Source organism: Meriones unguiculatus, chromosome 15 (assembly GCF_030254825.1).
Source record: "Meriones unguiculatus strain TT.TT164.6M chromosome 15, Bangor_MerUng_6.1, whole genome shotgun sequence".
Lineage (NCBI taxonomy): Eukaryota > Metazoa > Chordata > Mammalia > Rodentia > Muridae > Meriones > Meriones unguiculatus.
In genome coordinates, this window is record NC_083362.1 from 14,247,855 (window position 1) to 14,274,999 (window position 27,145).

General features: G+C 42.5%; 1 protein-coding gene across 8 annotated transcripts in view; it reads left to right on the forward strand.

Moving 5' to 3' along the window:
• Positions 1–27,145, forward strand: part of Ptprm (protein tyrosine phosphatase receptor type M) — a 674,808-nt gene that overhangs the window by 226,580 nt on the left and 421,083 nt on the right. The window lies entirely within an intron of this gene.

Genomic DNA, 27,145 nt, shown 5'->3' on the forward strand with positions numbered 1-27,145 from the left:
TTACTTCAGATTATTCACCACAACTGGCTATCAATATGTGTTTATATGCCTCCATGCTTTTTTTTTTTTTTTTTGCCATCTTCAGCTTGTCCTTGGGATTGGACGCCTTACTCATTTGACTCCTCTTAACCCTCACAGTACAAATTGTTGGATGCTTTGAATAAAACCAGCTATTGCCTGAGACCTTAGTTCACCTCCTTAGTCAGTTCCACTCTCCCGGGTCTCACCACCAGCTAGGGAAGAAAGCACTTCAGCATCATGGGAAATCAGAACCCTTCTAGGTGGTCGTCTACCTCTGTTAATTATTTTCTTGTTGCTGAGGCCTAACAACTTAAGGGAGGATTTATCTGGTACTCACAGTTTACAGGGACACAGTCCATCATGTCTGGGCAAGGCATGGGCGTGGGTGTAAGTTTGCTGGTCACATTATGTATGTAGTCAGGAAGCAGTGATGGCTGCTGGTGGCCAGCTTGCTTCTTCCTTTTCCCCATTTTGTCCAGGCTGGGGTTCTAGCCCATCGGGTTGGATCTTCCCTCCTCAGTTCAATGTCTCTGAATCTCACCAAAAGGCACTCTCAGGATACCCTAGAGCATCCCAAATCCAGTCAAGTCAACAATGACTGTTAAGCACCCCACTATATAGTAGCATAACCTCAATAATGTGTAAAAGACAGAATATTGCCTAAGGTTCTAGCTGCTGGATTGTAAAGAATAGTTTGCCAAAGGAGCAACAGCCTCAGGATATTGACAAAATATTGACACAGTCCTTCTTTGGGTGGCTTACAAATACATACCCTGTCATTCTGCTTACAGTCCTCTTCGAAGGAAACTTATGTCTTTCTGCTGTGTAATTGTATAGTTAAACAAATGGGCATTTAGGGAAAAGTTGACATGCACGGCCCCTTGGGTAATGTCGTGACTTGTTGGTGAGGCACTTTACTTTTCTGCCAGTGTGCAAACCTTGTGACCATTCCTCGGCTTCACGAGTAGCCTAGAAAAGGAAACATATGCAAAAAAGAATGCTAGTTCTACTTTCATGCTTTGGTGTTTCACGCAGCTCATCAGAAATGTGCAGATTGGGCTGGGGTGTTGCTCCACAGCAGAATGCTTTCCTGGCATGCAGGAAGCCTTGGCTTTGGTTTCTACCACCCATACTAAAAAAACAACAACAACAACAACCAGTGGTTGGCTACACAACCATGATCAGCACAAACTAGATCTAGGGGGCTGATAGTAATAGCAATAACAGAAAACAGGGCATTATGTTGGGAGGAAGGTAGATGGAAAGGTCTCATGGGAAGTTGGAGGGAGATGGATAATTGCTAATGGATAAGACTGAGTGTTGAGAACGTTGAACTTAGCTTCTCAGTCTTCATTTTTGTGTGTGTGTGTGTGAATCTGAATTGCTCCTTGATCAATAAGAGCATCTTTATTGATTAGAAGTGATAGACACAAGCAAGAACTTTTTAAAGGACTTGAGGGGTGGGATGGGCAGATTTTAAAAGAGCCCAGAAGGATGTTACACTGCACACTTACTCTCTTCAAATGGTGGACAACTCTCTTGTTGTCCACCAAGAGAAATAGCTTCAATCAGAGTGCAGTTTTTTTCTAATCAGGTTCCCAGTTTTGAACTTCAATGAAAACTGATTTTATAATTGTTTGTCAGTGGAACTACGTTTTCAGTCTAGTTGTCTTTTCATTAAAAGAAGCCTAGCTAATGAGAGCAGGTGTTGGAGGGAAAATGAGCCATAAAATGATCTCTCTTTATGGGCTGGACCTAGCCTACAGAATTGAGAGTTGCTGAATTGGCCATTTGTTGGCATGTACTTCAGGATTTCCCACTAAATCCTTCACAAAACAGAAAATTTAAGCAACAGGATTAGTTTTTATGAACCACAAGATGATGAACAAAAACAATTCCCTTAGGTAACAGACACGATGGAGGTAGTTGCTTTCAAGTGAAGGCTGTGTGCCATTTTCTAATCCCTAACTTTCTTCCTTTGCGGGGTGACTGCTGTGGTTCATCACAGAGATACAGGGAAATAAGGAAAGAGTATTAAGGGAAGAGTTCGATGGAATAGCAATTCTGGCTTCACACCTCCCCCTGCCTCCTCTGGTTAGGTTAGAAATAATGATGGTCTGGGATGTTCCTCCTTTACATTTCTGCAAAAGTTGTTAACTTTTATAAGAATCGAGTGAATCTCTATCTAAAATTCTGACAGATTTGTGTTAAAAAGCAAACAAACAAATGAAAAGAAAACCCCACAGTGGGATTTAAAAAAAATGTAACAGAACCTATTCTCATTTTGCTTGAGACTCCATTAAGAAACAGAAGCTTGTAGTTTAATATCCTGGCCCTGCTTCAAAATGCAGGTACCAGAACCAAAATATTCTTTGACCAGCTCCCCAACCTTAAGATATTACTTAAGATGGATCTAATATCTAGAATTGCACATGCCGGATTGTTAGCACCTGGTCAACTGTGAGGCATGAAATTGAAAGTTGAGAGAGTCCTTATTATTGCTGTTTATTTTTTTCTGACCCCTGTCCCTGAGGTAGCCAAATCTGTAGGTTGCTGCTTATATAAAAATGTGTATCTACATTTCTATTGGTCGACCTCCTGTCTGTTTAAATAGTCCCTATATTATTTATAATACACAAAACAATATAATTACTATAGAAATCATGATTATGGCTGAGTTTTCTAGAGAAGAATGGTTGTTAAAAGTCTGGCATGTTTAAGGCAGATAGATGCATTTTTTTCCCCTGAATAATCTTGATCTATGGCCAATATCTGCTTCAGCTATAGGACTCACAGAAATGGAGACAGCATCTGAGCATGTTCTTCTCCTTTCTTTCTCAACAGACAACAGCTGCTTCCCAGCCCTCTGTGTGCCCTTATCCCTGTTGGGTTTCTGTGTTCTTCCCTTACAGTTCATCTGGGAGTGGGGGCTCCATGGGAGAGCACTTGCCTAGCATGCAGAAGGCCTGAGGTTTAGGCTGCAGCACTGCAAAAACAAACAAACAAACAAATGAAATGGTCAGCTGTAGCTGAACAGTGTCCCCAGCGTTAGGTGGCATGCCTTTTGTCTAGTGGTTTGTGGAGGGTTGACCTCATAGGAGGATGCCTCTCAGCTTTATGGCTCAGAGGACCTTGTGCCTTTGAAAGTGTGTCTTTCTCCACGTCTACTTAACACTTCTCTGTCTTAAGGTCCCTCAGGCTCTTTCCTGTGTGCCCCTGTGCCAGGGAGTGGGGCCGGATGAAGGCTCTAGACAGTTCTGATTATAAAGATGTAGGCACAGGCAGGCCTTTGGATCTCATCTGCATCCCTCTTTGAGCTGAGTGATGCCTGGGCTGTCTGCTTCTCAGTATCTTTTTCTGCACCTTCATCTTCTGAATGGAGATAGTCGCACTAAATTCGCTTCGCAGCTTATTCGATCTCAATGAACTTTTTGTCAGCTTTATAAGGAGATGGAACAGCTCCTTGGTCATTAAGCACCTGAGAGACTTATGGGAAGTTAAAGTCCAGTTTATTAGTTTTCAGTGGGGAAAAAAAATGTAGCCATCAAGTCAGAGAGGGCACTGCAATGATATCTTACCCAAATATGAGTAGAAAGAGTCAATCCATGTTAATGGGGACATGGCTAAAAGTATCATCTCCTCCCTTGAATGAGGCCAGGTAGCATTAACTGCCAGTATAGAAATGGTCACAGGCTCCTGGATTTGCATACTACATGCCATGGTGGCCAACACTGAATTACTCCATATTTGCTTTTGCAAAATGGGCCTGGTAACACCGTTGGGTTGGAGGGATTATAAAAGGACTCCTCGGTGCAAAAAGGCAAGCAAGGCTGGCTTCTTCCCTCCCCCTTTAAATAGAGTCATAGCTGGGAGGCACTCATTCGGGTTACTGATCCTGTATTCAAAATTTGTACCTGGGAAGGTGGAAACATTTTCAGATGTGTGCTCTTTTCTTACCTGCTACCGTGTTGCCCATGAAAGCAAAGGCTAACTGACTGTCAAGGCTCTATAAGCAAGGTATTCACATTTCACACACACACTCACAGGCAGGCAGTACGATTATAACAGCAGTTCCAAAATAAGAAATTTAAAAATATATTTAAATACGGTGCCCCGGGCCTCAGACCCATTGACAGGCCATCAGTACGCCTCCTTTGAATGACATGGTTCCTGTCATTCGTCAGTGCCCATCCGGACAGCATGGGACATCGTCCCTGTTCTGCCCTTATGCAAAGGCAATGCACAACTCTGAAACGCCTCACTTATCAATAACTCTCAGAAAGGACAGCTCTGCCTGTTGCTGTTGCTGTTGGGATCTGTTTCCAGAGGACCCGGAGATTGGCAGCCTCTGCTGTGGGAATCATTGGCATGCCTGTGGCTGGGGAGAGCAAGAAAGCGTACTCTGTGGGGCTCACAGATGGTCACAGGTAATACATAGGCTGAGCCTCATTTGCGGGGTCCTGTGTGTCACGCTGAAGACGCTACGCTTCATCTAATAGCAGCTGGGGAACCAAATTATTTTAACCTTAAAATAAGGTAGACAGTGAATATTTAAATTGAAAGAAAAAAGTTGGAATTTTACAAAACAAACAATCTGGAGTTTTCTCCTTAGCCTGGTAGAACAGGTCTCAGGATAACAGGTAGAACTGGGATCCAGGCTTCAGGAGTTCTGCATCAAAGTTCTGTAGAACTGGGATCCAGGCTTCAGGAGTTCTGCATCAAAGAAATCATGCAAAGTTTGGGAAATTACAAAATAAAAAAGAGTACAAAAATTATTTTCAGAAAATTGCAAGCCATCGCTTCTCGGCCTTTTGGCTAAGATCAAGTGCAGAAAATTGCAAGCCACATATAATGAAAACTTCAGAAGGAATAATCCACATTTACCCATATGTATCTTACTCTCTTCTTAGCATCCCCATGGATGGAAGGATGGCCCTTTAGCAAGACAGGCCAGCCCTTCTCCCTGTGGCTCTCCCTGCACACACCCTCATTTGCTCAGGGCTGTGAGCTCTCATCTCAGAGTTCCTCATTCCCCTTGCATGCCTGAGACTCTGTCACAGATGCGGTGGCCATGGCCTTTCCCATAATAGGTCATTTGTAGCTGTTGCAATGGTCAAATTTTACATATCAATTATTCACTATAGAGCATAGCCCTGGCTCTGGTCAAAAATGAAATGGCCCTTACAGAGTTGCATGTTGAAAGCGAAGTCTAGAGCTGGTGGCTCTGTTTGGCAGCTCTTGGACCACGAGGCTTCTAACCCCACTCTGAATGGGATAATTGGGAGGTTGGGTCTAGTGGCAGGAAGTAGCTCACAAGACAACTTTGGATGGTGTAACTTGATGCCAGGACCTTCTTTTTGGTGCTCCCTCTTTTTTCTCTGCTTTTTGGTTACCGTGAGATGAGCAGCCTTTCTTTGGCCATGATCTGTTGGCATAGTAGCTCTGCAGTTTTGCACTGTACAGGTGTGAAAGCAGCAATGAAGCAAACAAGCTTAAGTTGTTTTTCTCAGTTATTTTGTGGCAGTGATGAAAATGCTTTTTAAACACCCTCATAGAGAGAAATTAGCGGTATAGCTGGACTCTAGCTAGGGTGGTATGATATTACTCATTCCTGGGTTAGCGTTACGCTGCTACAACAAGTACTAAGAAGATCAACTTTAAAAATTCAAGTCAGGAAAATATATGTATATTCACACACACACACACACACACACACACACACATGAAGAATTAGACCATGAATTTGAAAGAGAACACGGAGTCCGTGGGAGAGTTTAGAGTGAGGAAAGGGAAGGGAAAATGATGTGGTGATATTATAATCTCCAAAAATAAAAGTGAAAAAATAAAGTTGCATTTTTAGCTCACTAATCTCAGTGATTTTTTTTTAATCCAAAATCTCATCTGGACTGTGTTTTCGGGGACTGTGGCCCCAAAATAAGGACAATAAGGTGAGTACATGTGTCCGAGTGGCTGGTCACCTTGTTAGAGCTGGGAAGGAAACAAAGGGACATAAAGAGCTAGGCCCCAGTATCTCCTCCAAGGCAGCTTCCCACTTGGCATGAATCCTCCTCCCAGGCTCTGCTTTTGAAAGGTTCTGTCATCTCCTGACAGTTCCAGGGACTGGTGAGCCTTTCAACAAACATGCACCTTTGGTGGGCCTTACTCCAGCCATAGCAGATTCTGAGAGTGGTGGGCAGGGCTGAAGAAGCTGAGAAAAAAAAAAAAAAAGCAGAGTAGGCTTTTCATTACTTCCCCACCCCCACATTCAACTGCCAGCAGAAAAGGGAAACTGAGCAAATCTTTCTTCCAAAGCTTGCATCATTTTCAGCTCTCAGCCTTCTTTTCCAGCATGATGGGGGGAGTCCACCATTTGTGCAATGAACTCATAGCCTGTTGTGATTAGAATCATCTCAGATGAGATGTGTAAAGCTTGACCTGACCTCTCTTTTCCTCATCAGACAAGATCTGCATAAAACCACATTTAGGCGAGTACAGGAGGACACCACCCAGGCCCGTTTGTTACATGGCCCAAGGAAATGATGAAATTAGGCTTTTACTGATTAAAGAATAAGTTTTAAATATGTCTTCATTTTTGGTTTCTGTTTGTGAGTGTTTTCCTGAATGCATGTCTGTGCTCTGCATGTGTGCCAGGTGCCCACAGAGGCCAGCAGGGCACACTTGCTGTGCTGGAACGGCAGCAGTAACAGCTGTGAGCCACCATGGGGGTGCTGAGAATGGAACCCAGGTCCTCGGAAAGAGCATCCCGGTGCTCTTAACCTCAGCCATCTGTCTGGTCTAAGTTTCAGAAAAACAAACAAACAAACAAACAAACAAAAAACAACTAAACAACCTCTTTATTGTCCTAAGACTTACTGGTACAACCTGATGGATTCTTGATGCATATAAATGACTCAGCACAGTCCCCAGAAACGTGCAGAGAGAAATCTTCAAATGAGACTGAAAGAGAAGTAGGGCAACGGGAAGTCATATGATATAAAGCAGGTCTATTTGTTCTGTATACCAGAAAAAGAATGGAACTTTTTGTCTGTTTCGAGGCAGCATCTTGCTCCATAGTCCAGGCTGGCCTGAAATTCACTGTCTTCTGTCCCCCACCAGCCAGGTGCTAGGATTTAGGTATGTATCCTGCAGCCAGCTGATCACAGGCCATTTGTTGCTGAGCCTCATCCAATACCACATAGTGCGTTAGTGCTGATCTGCAGATCGGCCCCCTGTAGCCAGCATTCCAGTGCAAAATTTACCTAGCAGGTGGCAATAGAGAACACATGATGAATGGATTTGCCTGCTACTCTAGCCACGTGGCTTTAAAATACCTTGCCTCCTTTGTGTAGAAGTGAGGTCAGTGGTAGTCAGTGAATTCTAAAGTCTTGCTTCGAAGGCCAGGAAACAAAGAATTTGAAACATACACATAAGATTTGGGTGCTCTCTCTCTCTCTTTCTCTGTGCTGTCTACTAATTTTCCCTATTTTGTATAAATGTCTATATAATGAGTCCTATGCAGAACTGAAGCAATTCAGTTGACATATTAGTGAAATGTCCTATCTTATGCATTGGCTTATGTAGTATGTTAATGTTCACATTATACTGAATCCATGTCACACATCTCTCAGGATCTTCTTGAGCATCCGTTTCTGCCTTACTTCATTTGGCAGCCCTTCGTGGGGATTCATGAAGCCTTTCTCTCTCTCTCTCTCTCTCTCTCTCTCTCTCTCTCTCTCTCTCTCTCTCTTTCTCTCGCTCTCAGGTCTGACTCTGTACCTCAGGTTAGCTGGTAGGTTGATCTCAGACTCAGAATTTTTCTGCCTCAGCCGCCAAGGGCCGGGATTTCAGGTGTGTGACACCATAGGCTCCCGATGTCTTTCTTTGACACAGAGGCCACGCTTCCATCCTGTCCTTTCTTAGCACCTCTGTTGAGTGAAGCAGGCACATTTACATGACACCAACGCTGGCATTGTGCTCTAGAACCAGCATTCTCAACTGGTACTGTGAAGTTTAAGTGAGCCTCTGAGATTCAGTGCCCTCTGACTGTTTTTGCTGAGAGTGTTTCCTGGTGTCTTCCAGTGTATCACTGTGGTTTCCTGTGACAAAAGCCCTGGCCCCTAGCTAAGGAATTCCTCCCCTTCCTCCCTCGACACAAGCTATGCATGTTCCTCCCTCATCCATTGTTTCAGTTACCTACTGCCAATCCTGGTACAAAACTACACAGTTTCAGAGATAACAAATTCATGTTTGAAATGATTTCTGACATATTGTTATAATTACTGTATTTTATTAGGTAATTGGCATTAATTGGTTTTGGTGTCTAATTTGTAAGTTAAGCAACATTTCTCTCTCTCACACATGCACACTTAACATAGTATGTGTTGGGGTAGGTATGTCTGTGATTTCAGGCACCTACTAGGGGACCAAGGATGCTCTTGAGGGTGAAGGGGCCTACTATGCTTGGATCTGGCAGTCTTACGAGAATTGTAGGCAGATCTGTAACCAACTTGCTTCTGTTCGCACTGCAGCCTGCTTCCCAGGCTGACTCCCTCCCTCCTGCCTGCCTCTCTGTAATTTACACACAAGCCAGGAAGTCAGTCCTGAGGCCTTGCGTCCTTCAGGGGAGAAATCCAAGTCAAAGCGGAGATGCCCAGATGCTCAGATTTTCTCAAATCTGAGAAATGTATGGAGTCATTTGGATCCTGACTGAATTGTGTCTCTACTTGGTGTGTTTTCTCCTGCTGCCTTATGGGAGGGAAGGTGGAGCTGTTAGATACACTGGCCTGCCCTTGCAGTTTGCAGGGAAAACAACCATCTTCAGTGTTATGTTGCCCAAGGTTCACTCTGGTCGACATGTTGGGATGTGTGGTCAGCAGTCTTCTGCATGGAGCTTGGGATGTTATGGAGCTGCTCCAAGGTGTGCTCCATACTCTGGCCCAGCTCTCCTGTCTGTATTTTACCAGCCGTTGCTCTCTCTCTCTCTCTCTGTCTCTCTCTCTCTCTCTCTTTCCTTCCTAACCTTCCATTTCAAAGGACTCTATCTGACCCTTCTTCCGTGGCCTCCTGTTTGGGCCCTTAACCCTGTTATTGGGTCACAGATGATAATTGCGGTCTTGAAAGATTCTTCAGAAAAAGAAGTCATCACGGATGTGATTCCCCTCCTACATCTCACATGTCACCCCCTCTTTTGGATCTTACAGCCAAGCTATATTCTTATGCACTTTTTAAACCTACTGTTGTTCCTTTGTAGATGAGACAGGACTCTCCCTGAAGCCTTCAGCCATGTCTTCTTCATTTTGGATTTTGGATTTTGGCTCTTAGGCTCTCAGCTCAGAATCTAGACCACTGATAAATGTGCCCTGTATAGTGAGCCGATGATAGACCTATCTGTGTCTCTTGCCTGCCCTGAAAGTTTCCTTTCTTCTTAAACTAGAGGTTTATAGTCACTCAAGTCCTCTGGAAAAATATGTGTGCCTTATACTTTCAAGTTTCTGCTTATAAAGTAAACAGAGTAATGATTAAAATGAAACACACTGATTATTTATAGTACTAGGAGAACTAAGTGAGGCTAACACTTACTCACTGAGGGTTTTCTTGCCGTTAATATTTGAATGCAGTCTGGCTCATTGCAGCAGAGCCTTACAAGTGGTGGCATGATAGTTTTAAATATTTATACTTGCACCCAGTCAGCATTTTCTAAAGCTTATTTGAGTAAGTAGCAGTGGACCTAGAAACTGTTCAAATCACATCTTAATACTGTCTGACTGAAGGTTTCCACTGACTCACTGTTGTGTTATGGCTTTGGTTGACTCCCCTGGAGATTGCATATGTTTGGGTTGGGACATGAAGAACTGGACATGCAAAGAAGAGAGAGGACAGAGAGAGGGAGGGGAGAACTAAAAGGACATGCATTTAAAAAGACACACAATTGAACATTAGAGAAAAGCTGACACCTTCAGTTTATGTCTTCTTAAGTCCCTGTAACTGTGCTCATTCAGACTTTCATAACATAAGTGGTTGCAAGGGAAGATGTGGCCATTCAGAACACAGCTCCTCACTGTTTCTGTGCCTTGGGCAGCCCTGAGAATTCGTCTTCTCTCTCATGCTTCTAAGCACATCAAATAAAATCAGCAACATTGTGCTAGAGCTGATTAAAGCAAAATAAAGGACTTTCGAGCTTGAAAATGACATACCCAGCTGTGAGGAATAATAAATGTGTGTCCGTGTCTATCAGTCCACTAATGGTGAGGGCCAGCAGTGGAGCTGGCCATTTCTGCTTCGTTAATGTAACCAGTCACGGTAATGGAACATGAAAATCTCTGTTAATTTTCAGCAACGGCAAGATTTTAAGAACTGCTAATGTGACTGAGGTTATTGGTCTCTATGGGTTGACATTTCAAAGAAATGCTACGTGTCGATTTCACTGAAGTTTGTGGGCCCCTTCAGTTTTACCCAGGCTCCCCTCCCAGATTCTCCTCTGGTTTGGTTTGGAAAGGGAGAAAAGTTGGGATTATGCTTCATAGTATCACAACTTTTTTTTTTTTTTTTTTTTTTTTGCCTATAGTCTTTTCTTATTTTGGTATAAAAATAACAAAGCTATGGTCTGATCAGTCGATTGCAGTCTCAGATTGATAAAGATTTTTTTTTAAGCTTCACAGAAAAAGAAATGATCTTGTATTGTTTAGGAGTAGGGTGGGGCCCGCTGTTAAACCGGAATTGTGGGGGTTTTATTGTCAGGATCAGATGTTTCTCTAAGCGTGTCCAATGACTAGAGTGACTTCTTTGGGTCCATGAGTGTCAGCTTTATTGGATCTGACCACCTAGAGATGTTCTGTGTGTTCATTTTACGAGCAAGACCTGAGCATCTGGGGTTGTTCTGTGTGAATACCTCCAGACACACCATCAGCCTACAGTCGTCCCTTAGGCTGACATTTGGGCCCTGTGCAGGCTAAACTTTGGAACTTTACAGAAAGGAGAACAGATTTTAAATGAGACGTGAAACTTCAACCCCACAACATTGCGAGAACTTCTTCATCCTCCACAGAGGAAGTTCTCCAAGGTTGCCGTGCTTTCCACGTGGCCGCTGGTTTCCTTTTAGTACCGGGCCTTATTTGTTGCCTGTAGGTAAGAATCAATCTAAACCTTTTCAGGCATCCCTCTGCCCTGCTGAGCATAAATGAGCCTTCTTGTGGTAGGTGAATGTCATTATGGAGAAAATAAGTTTTCCACTCATCTTGCTTGTACTCACAGCTTCCCCACAGCTGCTGTGCAAGGACTTGCCACTGCTGTCCTCTGTGGGTCCTGCTGTATTTCCTCTTGACAACACGGCTTTCTCAGTACTGACTGGGCTCTGCCTTGGAAACCTGATGGCATAGAACGCGGACAGGACAGTTTCTGTTCTGTGGTCAGACCTAGGCTGGAGTCCTCCGGGCAAGGTGCTCTGCTGTATTCACTCTCTATTATTAACACTTTTTCATGTAGCTGATAAACAAGTCTAGTAGACGATACCTCATCCTCTGGTTTCTTCATTTCTTGCCTGCCAATCAATATAATAACTGCCTAATGGATTCTTAAAATATAAAATAAATGTAATGATTTGGATTTGTGATCTTATGAAATCTAAAGTTGTATTTTATATATCAATATACACACATATAAATACAAACACATACATACACACACTACAAAACACATAAGTTGTTTGTTTGGTTTCTCCCTGAATGGTTATTCCTTTTTCTCCCCTCTAGCTCCTGCATAGATGATGGCTAGGTGTTTCAACCTCATTCAGAGACTTACAGATACTCCCTAAAAGGCTCCCACAATGAAGCGTCTCTCTAGCACTTATCTCTTGTCGGGGTAAGGAACTTCTAAGCTCTCACAATAGCACACAGTCCAGAGCGTTTGGCCTGTGTGTGTGAGGGTGGGAGTCAGGCTCTCTAGACTTCCAGTTAAGGCAGCACATCTACCCTTGAAAGACAGGTACAAAACAGTGCCTGAGTTACAAAGGACAACGAGGTCTAATATGAACTGTGAACCACCGTTAGCTTTGGAAGAGCCTGGCTGCTTCCCTGGAAATCCATCCTGTGGTTCCTAAAACAACCCGGAAACCGATTTCTCACAAGTGCTTAGCTTACATCTTGAATTTGCTCTTGAGGACTGGTTAGCCTCCTAAAACTTGTACAGTAGTTTTTAGAGGGTCATGGTCATCTTTCACATGCCAGTATCCGTAGTCTGGTAAGTGCTGGCACAATGAAAGAAGCCTCTCCAGCACACTGTCCTACGTCAGACACACCTTCTTCTGAGCAGCCAGCACCAACACCCATCTCTGTGAGCTAACTTCAGCAGCTCCTTGTTCTGTTCCCTCTGCCTGTGTTAGATCTCTGTCATGGCTCCCCCCTCCAAGGCAGGATCATCACCTTCCTACTTCACGGAGCTTGCTTAGAAGTAAGGCACGGGTCTTATACAGCTTTGCCTCCATGGTGCAGTTCACAGCTCCTGGATCACAGAGCTGGTGGGTGGGCTAGCATGTAGCTGTAAGGAGTGATCAAGATGAGGGTGTAACTGTAGGTTAGTGAAGCCTTGGATGCCTTCCTCAAAAAGTTACCGTGCAATTTGGAACTGTTGGTAGAATATCTGGTTTGCTTGTTCCAGTATGTTTCTATAAATAAGAAAAATAGAAGTTTCTGCTAGTAAGAAACAAAGTGATTTTATAAATCCATTGCCATTTTCTTGTTTATAATGCTTCATTCTAGTTAATTCAATAAACAATTAAGTGCCACCATTTACCTGATGATGTTCAAGATTGGAGATAGACAAGTGTAACATATACATATATATATTTTTTCTCTGTCAGGTTAAAGGTCAGTAGGCATAATTTAGAGCCCCAAGTTTTCTATGTCATTTGGGCCAAGAGTTATTTTGGAGACCATGAATGCCCCACCCCTTAGTATTCACTCAGACATAAAATCCCAAAGTTGCAACCGCTGGTTTTAATAGTCTTCCTGAGTTTGCTGGTTTCGATGTCCAGCTTACCCTTCATTGTATTTCCAGGCTGTTCTCCCACGTGTCAATGGAGAATGGATGAATCTGTTGGGCACACACACTCACGTTGCTTTGCATTTCTTAGTATATCTGGATGAGCCTGGCGTTCGCCTCTTGACCTTGCTTAAGAACACTTACTTGTGTAAGTCAATCATGAAAATATTAAAAGAAAAAGAAGTCATCCTTGAGTAAACCTACCAAGGTCATTGCTCTTCTGTCTTGTACATTTCTTCATATTTCATTGTCAAAAACAAGGAAGGTTAATTTGTACAATAGTGAATGTCAGGGAGCTTCTCCTGGGACTTCCAGCCAAGGGCTCAAAGCATGGGTGCCTCCATGGTTCCCCAATATCGACCCCATGGCCTTTTAGCACTTACTAAATAATGTTTGTCCTCACCAGGGTATTGTAAGCTAAGGGTACTGGACATCTGTTTTTAATAATTTGACCTTAAATCACATTTTTAAAGTAAAGCCACGTGAGTGTGATTATATCACTTTATTGCATTGGAAAGCAGCAAGAATCAACAGTGTGCTCCAGGCTTCTGAAGAGACCCTGAGGCTGATGTGCTCGTTTGTACTATATTAAGTACCCTACTGAAATTTCATGATTTTCAGTGTACCTTGGCAGTTTTCAGAGAAATGGATTTTATTCTAATCTCCTTATCTTACCAATTCTTTTATTAATGTAAGAGAAAATAACAAATAATTCTGTCTTCATACCATCATCACAAGCCTAGTGGGCTTTAATTTTTGTTTTGCGAATAATGAAGTTTGTGTTATTTGAGAACATTGTAGGTTGTTTTTGTTTTTCTAAAAGTGGTAATTGAAAACTGAAGGTGACAGTAATAGCTTTGGGGGCATTTTGCCATTGTTATTTTGCTACTTTGGATCTTTTCCACAGTATCTATGGCCACAGGTAGCTGGCTATCCAAATCTGAAAATGCCTAGGAAAATATTGATTCTGTGTGTTTATGGTTAAAATACTTGCCCCAGAACTAATGAGACTGGGTTTAAAAAAAAAAAAAAGTCTAGTATAAAAAAAAAATACTTCTGAATGTAGAGCGATAGTAGTTTCTTCTCAATGGGTTATTGAAGGGACCTGATTAAAGAAAGTACTTGGTGCCCGGTGATGTGAGCTACACAAGGGCAGGTGCCCCAGCTGCTCCAGCACATGTTCCCTTGGCAACAGCGTCAAGGACAAAGGAGTGTGCAGAGGAAGTCATGACGTCTGCCGGGGTTGGAATAGACAGGGCTAGATGGCAGCTACTTCTGGGCTCAGAATCCAGCCTCCGTTCAGTAGCCTGCTCGCTGGGCAATAGGCTCTACGGCATAGAAACCAGGAGTGCTATCATTAAAGAACGAGCAGTTACTGTTTTCAGGTTTGCAGTCATTTTTTATATTAATGAAATAAAACACCCGTAACATTAGAAGCACAGAGACCTAATTCATGGGACTCTATTCTACAGAAGTTAAAAAAGCAAAACAAACAAACAAAAAAAAAAACATTGAGTTCCATGAATATGTGTTAGGGTGTGCCTGATAGTAGCAGGCATTAATTTAAAGTGTCCAACTGATAACCAGATAGTGTGTAATCCTAGCACTCACAAGCTTGAAGCAGGATGTTCCGCTTTTATAAGCCAGGCTGGGTGGTATTTCCAGGCTCTTCTCAGAACAGCAAGAAAAGATCAGGTCTTCATGGTCATGTGGGCTTGCAGAGTGGTCCGCAACCTGTTGATGGCAAGTGGACTAGACAAAGTATCATTTGAGGGGAAAAAAAGGGAAATGGCTTTAAGAAAAATCTTCACATTCATGAATATGGGGTTATATGTGTGTGAAAGGAGGTTGGGGAAAGTATTCCGCTGTCTTTATTGTCTCAGTTTGTAAGTGTCTGATAATCAGGAAGATTTTTTTCTTTGAAACTGTTATAATATTATTATTACTATTATTATCACTACTGCTTTTATACTGCTAATATTTTTGCTATTTTGAAAAAAAAATAAAGAGAAGGTTGACATATAGGGAAAGGAAGAAAAGCAGGACACACGTAAACTGAAGACAGTTTTCAAGCCTGTCTGCCACCAGGCTATCTAGTGCTTCGCTGTCCTGGGAGCTAATGAGTAGAACTTCTCAAGTGTAGCTACTGCTTTGTGTGTGGGTCTGTTTGCTACCAGGTGAGGACATACTGGAGTGAAAGGTGTCAAAACAGAAAATATAACGTAGCTCAATGTTATGCCATGTGAAATCTTTAGCTAAAGATAAAAGCAAAACATGTTAAAGATGGAGGGATAGAACTCCATAATTTTTTTCTAGAATTTTTTTTCTAATGAAATCTCTGACTTCATTAGACATAAAAGATTTTTACAGTTAATTGAAACAAAGTAGTGCCTTCATCAGAATAACTCTGCTTTCTACCAAGCTGAGCTATAAAGAAATATATCTGGGAATCAGCTTCTGAGGCATAAGCCTGGATGCTCTGAATTGGCCACTTAGTCCACTGTGGTTCCTGTAGGTAGAAAACCTGAGAGCCAGAAAATGCAAAGCCTCACTCCAAATCTCTCTCCAATACATGTGTGTAATAACCCTAACCCTGTGTAAAATATGACCCATGTCACGGCATGTCCAGGTGGATATCAGGTGGGTAGCATTGGTGACATAGGTTACTCTTCCACTTCACAAAAATACAAATAGCAGAAATCAAAAATACTAAAGCCTCTTTGCCGTCTCTAGTCCATTTACTTAAAGATGTAAAATCTACTCTTTCTCCCATCTCCTCTTCTCCATCTCTCATGCTGTGGGCCTCTTTGAGTGAACATATATATAGCATATTTTTCTGTCTATATAATTCTTGCACTATGTACAGATATAAACTCATTCAGGTGATTTAAAGAGTTTATATCAAATTAGATTTCTAAATATATTTTGTGAATTGCGGATCCAGTTTCATACCCTAGGCAGAGCACACTGGTTTCCTGTAATTCGTCTTCAGTGATAGAATTGATCCACAGCTGATATAGATAGCTTTTTCAGAGAATTTTATTAACATTTAAATTTTTATTTAAATTTTTATTAACATTTAATTTTTGTTAACATTTAAATTTTCAGAGTGTCCCAAATGCTCATGACCAGAGATTGGAGTTGTATCAATCCCATATTTTTATCACCCAGATCTTGTCCATCTTGGTGTCTTCCAGCTCCCAGGAGCAAGTCACCGTATCATCCGTCTGTGTCATACAAGTGGTACTAGTAGGCGGTGTGTTCCTGTGTCACCCTCTATCCTCCAAATGGTGCCAAAAGCTGATTTTAAAATGGAGTTCCCAGGGCAAGGTCCAGTAAGAATAACCAGTGTGTTACCCAATATGGACTAACTCAGGGCAGGCCCCGGGCTGATTTCCACACTGTGTTTACCTCTGTACCATTTGAAAGTTTTTTTTTTTTTTTTTTTAAGATTTATTTATACTTTCTGCCTGCATGTGTGCCTGTACACCAGAAGAGGTCATGAGATTTTATTACAGGTGGTTGTGAGCCACCATGTGGTTGCTGGGAATTGAACTCAGGACCTCTGGAAGAGCAACCAGTACCCTTAACCTCTGAGCCATCTCTCCAGCCCATTTGAAAGTTCTTAATAATTAGTTTTGTGAATAAGATTATTAGCTTTCACCATCACTGCTTGTCATTATGGAATCCTACTCTTGTAATAAAACACATACACGCTTAAAACTCAGCAGACTTGCTAACACTCCAATGTTTAAACCACACTAGGAGATATTTTCATACTTTATATCTAGAATGATTATTTAAACTTAAAATCAGTGTTTCAGTATTGACGAGCCATCTAGATCTGGCATGCCTGGTTTGTGTTATCATCATTGCTGGGAAGAGTTAAGGTGGACAATAGGAACCTGTAGAGCTGCATCTTCATTGACACCGTAAATCCATGGGTGAGAAATGACCTTGAAGTAGGTGTTCAGTTGGTCCATCTGTTACTCATTGTTAGGGTCAGATCCTGGGCCTAACGGTCCTAACATGCTAGGCTTGGCCACCTGTCCTCCACAGGCTAATTAAAGAAACCACTAATAGTGAGAAGCTGAAAAAAAAAAAGATTTATTCAATGTGGCTGTACTGGGAAAATAAACAAATAAAGAAGTTCTCCCCTCCAAGCCATCTTTGAAGTGATGGCTAGATTTTGGGGATTTTTATTTTGGATTTTTAAAAATACTTTTTTTATATATTTTATGTGAATGTTTGCGTGTCTTCGTGTACTAATGGACACACATGGATGCCAGATTGCTTCAGAGTCTCCAGAGCTGGAGTTACAAGTGGTTGTGAGCTGCCTGAGTTCTGTACTGGCAACCAAACTCTGGTCCTCTGGAAGAGCTATAACATTCATAACCACCGGGCCAGCCCTGATGGCTAGGTTTAAATAGAGATGAAAGAATACGTATAACTCAGAAGCCCTGGTCTAGGTATGCGATGACATCCTGCATCCATCACTGACTCATCCTTATCTTCATTCCGATCTTTCCTGCCAGTGGCCTGCTAAATTGTTAGAACTGCCTGAAGCCTTTTCCCCCCAGAAACAAATTTCTTCTCTGGACAGCACCAGGGTTTGGCCTCTTTCTTCTCGTCAAATGAGACTCATGGGGGAATTCTGCTTTCTTGGGGATCAAAGTTTCTATAGGCTTATAACCAAAAGAAATGACACATGGGTTTTTCTTTATAACAGTGGTTCTCAACCTTCCTAATGCTACAATCCTCATGTTGTGGTGACCCACAACTATGCAATTATTTCATTGTTACTTCATAACTGTAATTGTGTTACAATATTTGAATTGTAAACATTTGATATGCGGGATATCCGATATGCGACTACAATGAAAGGGGGTCATGACCTACCTGCTTTAGGCTCTTCTTGCCCTTGTTAAGGTAGTTTCTCATCCTCCAGGACCAAGTTCAGACACATTGAGATTTTTAAACAAATACAGGAACAAGACCAAATGATACATTTCTAGTTAGTACTAGGTCATGCAATGAGTGGTTGAGGGATGCCTCCTCATGCCTTCCTGTATCTCACTGTCACAGTGATGAATGTGCTGCTTCCTTTGGCCGTTCCTGATTTGGCAGACTCAAGTTAGAAAGGACTTTCCTAACTTGATTATTTAAACTTAAAATCAGTGTTTCAGTATTGACGAGCCATCTAGATCTGGCATGCCTGGTTTTGTGTTATCATCATTGCTGGGCAGAGTTAAGGTGGACGATAGGAACCTGTAGAGCTGCATCTTCATTGACACCGTAAATCCATGGGTGAGAAATGACCTTGAAGTAGGTGTTCAGTTGGTCTATCTGTTACTCATTGTTAGGGTCAGATCCTGGGCCTAACGGTCCTAACATGCTAGGCTTGGCCACCTGTCCTCCACAGGCTAATTGTCACCTGTGTCACCCTCTATCCTCCAAATGGTGCCAAAAGCTGCTTTTAAAATGGAGTTCCCAGGGCAAGGTCCAGTAAGAATAACCAGTGTGTTACCCAATGTGGACTAACTCAGGGCAGGCCCCGGGCTGATTTCCACTCCATAGTTACAAGGCTAGTAAATATTGTCTACTCAAAAGGGGAAAAGGACTTGACTGTCATGGTGTCTACTGTTGAATGTTGAAAGTTGAATGTTGAAAGCCATTGCTTTTACCTCGTTCATTCTTCAACTTCTACGGGAACAACTCACAAATACCTGGTATTGAAATCTTCACATAAAAAAAATAAACATATTCATGTATACCCTGCATTAGCTATGAGGTAAATGTTTTGATATCATGGTAAAGAGAAATATTATCCCAGCATCTCAACTATAATTATACCAATTGATTCTTGATATAATCTACCGATTATTTATCAGTATCTTGATACAGTCTGGAATTAATCTGAAAGATTCCTTAAATTCTATGCTGTTTTGATAACTTATCGATTGCATTTTGTATCAATAGTTTTACATGAAAGCTGTTTTAATTTCTAATAATGTTAAAGTTGGTTTTAGTTTAGTTTTCTGTTCATTGGGTTTGGGAGAATAGGAATGAGTCAGTCTCATTTAGCTTAAGCTGGCCTTGAACTTAGGATGTAGAGAAAGACGGACGACCTTCCAGGTCTTCTTGCTTCCACCTCTTGAGTTTTGGAATCACAGGCATTTACCACCACACCTACCTCACACTGTTGAGTTTTAGCAATATTTTTCTTCCTGTCCTTTGATCAAGCTTGCAAATACCTGCCTTTGTCTTGAGCCAAGCTAATGAAGTGTCCCTTGTTTTCCTTTTTGGAGACACAGGGGCTTTGCCCTGGGATGTAGGTAGAATTTTTGGCATTCTTGGGAGAGCTTCTTACCGAGGACCATGAGTAGGTGTTTGTTAAGCTAGAATCATCAAAGATAATGTCTCTGTTCTGTATTGTATATAAAAGTTTATTGTGTAGTTATTTCTTAAAGGGAGTCATGTTTTGGCTGGTAGATGGTCATCAGAATTACACATGACAAAAAGGGAAGGAAGGAAGAAAGGAAAGAAAGAAGGAAGGAAGGAAGGAAGAAGTCAATCTCTGAATCAACACTGATTTGGGGAAATAAGTAGAAGCTTATATTGTGATGGTTTTTTTTTCATTCTGAGATTTAGAACAAAAAAAAAAAGGAGCTCATTTCTAAAGATGTCAATCAATAGAATGTTTGACATATGGGAAATTAAGCAGCCTCTTACGAAGGTTCTAAATAGCCTGCCTGTCATTGCTCGATTGTTGTACTTGAGGCTTGTGCCTGTGATACAGCCATTAGCCTCCGTAGATAGTTAAACGTTTTGTTTGTTTTACTTGGGTTCTGTTTCCACACTTATAAATTATAAAGCACACACCTAGTATTTTTCCAGCTAAGTCACTGAGGCAGTTTGTCTAAATGACACAATAAAATCCAATCTAGTTCTCATTAAAGCCTCACTTCTCACATAAAAGATGATCTCGTTGCTTGTCTAGGTGGAATTTTCCAGGGCTTCCTCCCTTCCCATGAGCCTCTTAAATACTTCTCTGTCTCTTTCTATAACTGCCTCTCAGATTCCTTTTAAAGAGTGGCCAATGGCCCTAAATCTACAATTTTTTTTTTTTGCAGCTATTTCATCTCCTATATATGTAAATGTTGGCAAACTTAGGGGATCTTCTTACTGCCCTTATGATTTTGTAGATTCTTTTTGTTGTGAAGATGAAACTTTTAAAGCATGGGTTTCATCTGCAGTGTCAGGTTCTTGATGGATGGATAGGTCTGGTTTATTGCTTGTGCTTCTCAAAATGCCTAACACACACTGGCTGTTCAGGAGAGCCCTGAGGTGGGTGAAAGAGGCTAGAGATAGTCAAAGAAGGCCTGTGCTCAGCTCACGGATTTTATGAATCATAACAAAGATAGCCATCCAGCTGCCCTCTGAATCACTGTATCAAAAGTTAAACACCTTTGAATATTTAGCACAATTGTATTACAGGAAGTATCTTCACATGTATGAGCAGTGTATGAACTCTGCTTGTTAATTTGGTGGTACTGTGTCAGTCAGCTTCTTAGTACTGTAACAAAGCCATTCGATAATCACCTTAGAAAGAAAAGAGGTTGACTTCAGTTCGTGGTTTCGGAGATCTCAGTGTGAGTTGGTCCCATCCCTCTGAGCAAGGAATTCCAATGTGCAGAGAATATGTGGCTGAACAAATCTGCTTTCCTTACTGCTGAAGTGACCTGCGTCCCGCAGCTGCCCTTGAGGACCCGCCTCCACCTCTCACCAGATCCCACTAAGTAAATTTCTCACCACGTGCTGACAGCGCCACCCTGGAAACCAAGGCCTCAGCACATGAACTTTCCAGAAGCCACTGTAGCTGGCCTATGGATGGCTGTGGAATTCCCTCAAGAAGAATGCCCAGTGTCGTGTAGCGACTGCTGAGACTCGAGAATGGCTGTCTCTAGATGAGCCTGCCAGCCTCAGGCCCAGGGATGGGCAAATAATAGTATGCATTTCTGCTCGTCGCCCATTCTCCTCTCATGGTAATTTCACCAGAGCGGAGCAGATATGGCATGCACACAAAAAAAAGCATGTAGTTAGAAAGTGGTTTTGGTCAAAAAGTGTTAAGAATGCCAAAAGAAAGAGTACACAGAAGGCTGTGGGTTTGGCCGAACAGAGAAATTTTATATTCATGTTTTGTTTCTGGGTGGCTGCAAAGGAAATATTTCATGTTTTCAGGAGGGTGAGTATTTGCAAAGGGCATAGATCAGACAGAGGCTTCAGAAGGGCACGTGGTAGGTCGTGTGCTAACTGCAAAGCAGGCTGTGAGGACGCCGCTTTCCACAGCTGCTAGGGTGCTCAGGAGCGCCTGGAAAGTGCTGCTGGCCTCTCTCCTGCAGACTGCCTCTGAGACTTTTGCTCCCTCAGCTTTCTATTTTTCTCCCAGAAGCCTTTTGTCTTCACAGTTTGCAGGGTCTCTCATCAGAGGAGACATTTCTGGCAGTCTTATCAATACTGGCTGAGGGAGCAGGAGCGGGGTGTGTCTGACACTTGAGAGAGAAGGTGAAGTTCTAAAAGGACAGCCGGCGAAGCTGGCAGCGTTAATGTCTTTGGGACCTGCTAACCAGGAAGAGTTGCAGTTTGGTCTTAAACCACCCAGAAGCTGTGAATCAATTAGGGGTTGCCGCCAGCGAGGATTTATTTAGATTGTAACTTGAAAGCCAGTTGAAGAGAAAGTACGAGTGTGACAGGTATTTTCATGAAAGTTGCATGTTTGTTGTGTGTATCTGTATGTGCATGTGTACTCAGCATCCCACATGGATGGTGGATTGCAAAGCTTAGTATCTTTTGTACCGGAAATTATAGTCAAAACATTTGAAGACTGTTAAACTTGCAGCATAAGCTTCTGGAAGCGTGGAGTCAAGAACACTGAGCTCCCCCAATCTGTCCGCCATTCCTGGGGTCCCGCGCTGCATGCACCAGCTCTGTTTCTTTGCGTCTTTATTATGAGGTTTATTGAGATCAACTCTGGGTGATGTTAGGCCCAAGCATATGAAGATACAGTTTTCCTCCCTGCCCTCTCCCCCTTTGAATATTTACTCATAGGCATGGCTATCTTACATGCTAGGGTCTGTTGTCCACATGTTTTCTTCTGGCCTGCAAACTCGTTCTTTTCTGTATCGAGGGCTCTCCAGAGGCCTCCCAGGCACCGCGTTGACATCTGTCTTTATCCTCTTGCCTCCCAGTCTTCCACATGCTCCTCAGCAGCTTCTGTGTTAGAAACAGTTGGCTTCTGGAACTCTTCTCTTGGAGTACACGAGCCAAATGAATTAAGCACATTTTTTTTTTTATAAAGCAGAAGTGTAGCCAGCCCTCTACAGACTAATCTACTGCCACTTAGTCAAAGTTTTTGAAAATAACTGTCAAGAATTTGTCCCTATACTGAGTGTATAGATTCTTTCCATATTATTATTCCCCAAATTGCAGCAGATGACACTTAATTACGTTCTGTTAGGTGTTACAAGCCATCTAATGCTGATGTAAAGTACACACAGGGTTGCATAAGTTCCATGCAAATAATCTGTCATCTGTCTAAGGGCTAGGGCAGCCCCAGGTCTCAGTATACCCTAGAATGGACCATGTAGGCAGTGTCTGGGCTCAGTATTGCGTTGCTGTCTTAGTGTGATGTTTAACCAGTTTTTCTGAGGGGCCTGTGCAGTTCAGAGCTGGCCCACACTTCAGATCCTGGTCTACAACCACCACAGAACTTGACAGTAAGTGTTGAGAAAATATAGGAACACTGAGAGAGGAATCTTATGTTCCTTTCATTGAATAAAAACAAACCCACCATTTATATTTTGTGTGTCTTAACTCCATTTTTCTAGCATCTGATGTTTATGGCATTTTGCATACATTTGGCTGAGCTGCACTGCATTTTTTTTTTAAGAAACTTCTGAATTATAGATGGCTTGAATACTGCTGTGTAGTGAACACAGTTGTTGCCCCTGGTTCTAGCCAAGAGTCTTCAGCCCAGATGGCCCCGCCTACTGGAATCAGGGTATATAAAAAAATAGCACTGTAAACATGTTTTAGAGGGGTTTTCCTCCCCCCTAAATTCACAAAATTGAAGGCAAACTTGTAGAGGACATCAGGAAGGCACCATGGCTGATGGGAAGGGGTGTCTAATCATCTGTAGCTTTTGCTGAAAAAAGATTTTAGAAGGTGGGTTTTGTAATGGTTGCTCCCTGTCAGCCTGAACCCTGAGTGAGTAGCCCAGGCTGAGTAACAGAGAACAGGGCTCTTTTGTTCTTTGACTCGTTTCTCTTCTGCTGGGTAACAATTCTCAGTTTGCTCAGCTCTGATTTTCTGTCTAGAGCTTCCTCCACACCAATGCAAATTTTAATGATGGGGTAGAGAGGGATAAGTAATCCTGTGCAGTTATAACTGCTGTCACAAACAATGATGGAAGAGAGTGTAATCAAGACCGCTTGCCAATGGATATGATTAAGCTAAATTTAATTCACCCAAAGATTTGAGGATGGGGACATCACATACTCTCTGAACAGAGTTTTCCTTCTTTGGGGAAAGCAAGGTGATCACTCCCAAAAACCTTCCTTCCATGGCTACATCTAAAGACTGGCTTCTCGAGAGGAGCTCAGTTTGTCTATAGTGCTATATTTTTTGCTTATATATGTACGACTTAAGGGTATTTTGTTATCAGAACACAAGCAGAATTTCCATGTTAATTTGAATGATGGTTGCCTTTGCTCGTTTGCCCAGTTGGAGTGCCCTTAGTCGGGGAAGGAAATTGTGGAAACTACAGAGGTAGACCCTGTTACCCTTTGAAAACACATCTCCTGTCAGGCAAAACATTGAAGCAGAAGTGAAAAGTAAACACTTAGCATATAGGGTTACTTTTTAAAAAAGATGTAACAGTCTAGAATTGAGTGCTTTAGTTCGTTAAACATTGCTTGGCCAGTTGACCTCGCTTTTGTAGGAGACAGATGAGACATTTAAACAGTTAGTGGGCATCTCTTCCACCGTCTTGGGACCCTTCTCTACGCAGCCCTCACTTTTCCCTCAGGCTTTGAGAGACTGGACTTTGCTGAATACAAATGCTCCCATGGGCTTCTGTAAACTCACTGGCTCTCTCAGTCACTGCCATGAAACATGTGTATGTGAAGGTCACCTTTCATACTTGAATGTCCAGTGAAGTCCTGAGGGCCACACTCTGAAAATGAAAGATGCCCTTCTCCAAGAGTGTAAGGTTAACACCAGTTGGGTTGTAACATCTCAACATTAGTATTTCTCTAGGAAAAAAAGAAAACAGAAGAATTAAGAATTACAAGTTACCATTTCGGTGGATTAGCATAAGGCTAAGAGACAGACAAACATGGCCAGCCTGGAGCTGAAGATGCTCTGTGAAGCCTTATGCTTAGGAGGGTGCCAGGGAGGCAGAGCCTCAACAGTTAGGTCATTGGAGCATGCGGAACTTTGTGGCAAGCTTTGTCCTGAGTTCCTTTGATTGAGTTCACCATTAGCTATAGGAGCTGCAGACAGAAGATGAGGCTCCCACCAAGACCTTCCCTTTCAAAAGTTTTGGGTATTCCTGCCAGCGGTGGGACTTGCTGCTACACTATACAGAGTAAGAACAGTTCGCCCAAGACTATGGAGTGAGTGGACATACGAGTGTATCCCAAGGGTGAAACCTAGGCAGGGAGGATGACTGTGCATTCAGATGTTTTACCAACACCATAGATGATGTGTGAAATGTTTGCTTCTACTTCTACAAGACAGTGTGTTGAAACACAGGATTGAAACATCACCCCAAACCTGTACAGCTTTGTAGCCAGGGGCACCTTTGGCAAGCACAATGGCCTGCCTGGGACAGAACCCAGGATTCCCCTCTTTTGTCCTAAACAAGGAACATGACCACGATCCTTTGTCATTAAAGAGCCATGACCCTTTCTCTTCAAATGCAGGCTTCTTCCTGCCAACCTACAGATGTAAACCAGGGTTTGCCTTCCTCCACAGTCATCACCATACCCCTCCTTTTCTGAGCAGAAGGCTTCATAGTCCCTGTCTCTGTTCTTAAAAGTTTCCAGGACAGATTTGCTAAGTAGGAGGGGCATCTCCTGACACCATGAAATCCGGTCTTATTCCTCCTTGTGGTCTCTCTGAAAGGTGGTTAGCTGAATTTAAAGAGTCCATGCATTGCTTCAACTTTGCCTCTACTTGAGAAATTTGCCCCTGTTCGTATTAGAGTTGTGTGTGTGTGTGTGTGTGTGTGTGTGTGTGTTTGCAGGACACACTGTGTCCTGCCCCTCCCCCCAATAAAAGAAGAAGAAGAAAAGAAAAATTAAGATAAGAACTGGAGGTGCTATTGGATTATAAGACATCACTACTCAAATCTGTTTTTCAGAAGCAAATCTTATAACCAAAGTAACATATTCTGGCCAAAATGGGGTGAAAAGGAGAAAGCACTATAAGACATAGAATCATGTGAGTACAGCGGTCCCCTGCTTATGGCAGAGAGGGGTTCCAAGACCCACAGTGAGCCCAGACACATGAAATCCTGGGTGTTTCCCAGCTCTGTATACAAACACTGTGGTGCTGTCTGCATGGAGTCTGAGTCTAGACAGCTGTGAAGTGACGAGCAGGAGGGACCACACAGCTTGAAGTACCTGAGGAGGGGATCATTCTTGTCCTAAGCACAAAGGGCTTAACATGAAGTCTCTACATGCTACTTTTAGAATGGTCAATTTTTAAAGAATGTTTTAAAGTTTCATACATGAGTACTTTATAGCATTTCTACCTCACTTCCCCCATCTCCTCCATTGTACCAATTCACTCATGACCTTTTCTTCTTTAATTATTGTTACATACACACCACATACACATTTACACACACACGTACATCTATCACACACATCACACACACCACATATCATACACACATAGTACATACCTCACGCACACACCATACACACACATACACACATAATCTCACACTCACCCCACACCATACATTTACCACACACACACATACACACCATGCACATATTCCATAGACACATACATACATACACACCACAACATCACACACACACCACACACACATTGCTTTTTTCTTTTCCTTTCCTTTGCTTTCTCTTTGGAGATTCCACCTTGTTGTATTGCCCGGGATGATCTTAAGCAACTCTTCTGCCTCAAGCCTCCTGAATAGCTGGGACCACAGACCAGTGCCACCACTTCTGCTTTCAAGACTCATCAGGGCACAGGGGTCTTCTGTGAGACTGTTTCTCCAACCAAGGACCGTGCATGAATATAACCTAAAACCCCTGCTCGGATATAATCCCGTGACAGCTCAGTACACAAGTGGGTTCCCTAGTATGGGGGACAAGGATTATTTCTGACATGAACTCAATGACTGGCTCAGTGAGCTTCCCCTCCCCGCAAGGGAGGAGCAGCCTTGCTAGGCCATAAATAAAGACATTGCAGCCAGTCCTGAAGAGACCTGATAAGCTAGGGTCAGATGGAAGGGGAGAAGGACCTCCCCTATCAGTGGACTTGGAAGGGGGCAGGGAGGAGATGAGGGAGGGAGGGAGGGTGGGATTGGGCGGGAAAGAGGGAGGGAGCTATGGCTGGGATAAAAGTGAATGACCTGTGATTAAAATAAAATAATAATAATAATAAAGACTCTCCTAAATTATACCTGAGGTTCCTCTGTAGTTTAAATATATTCCAAGCATAGCTCTTCCCTGATGGGTAGGAGACCCATCCCTTGACATGAATTCTCATTTAAAGTAGGTGCTGTTTTTCACTCTTGGGTGTTTGGTGGGGCTTGTGTTTTTTGTTTTGTTTTTGTTTTCTGTGCCTGTTGAGGTGTCACAGGAGACTCAAACTTCTGCCCTTGCCTTTCACTCATCCTAAGGTGTGAATAAAGTGCTTCCAGAACTGAGAGCCTGTTCCACCTTCCACTGGTATTAAAGCTAGTTGACACCAAACAGGCGTGCAAGGCACTACCAACTGAGAGCACGCATACTATTATGTGATCCCTGTAATATTTATAATATCATACTTGTAA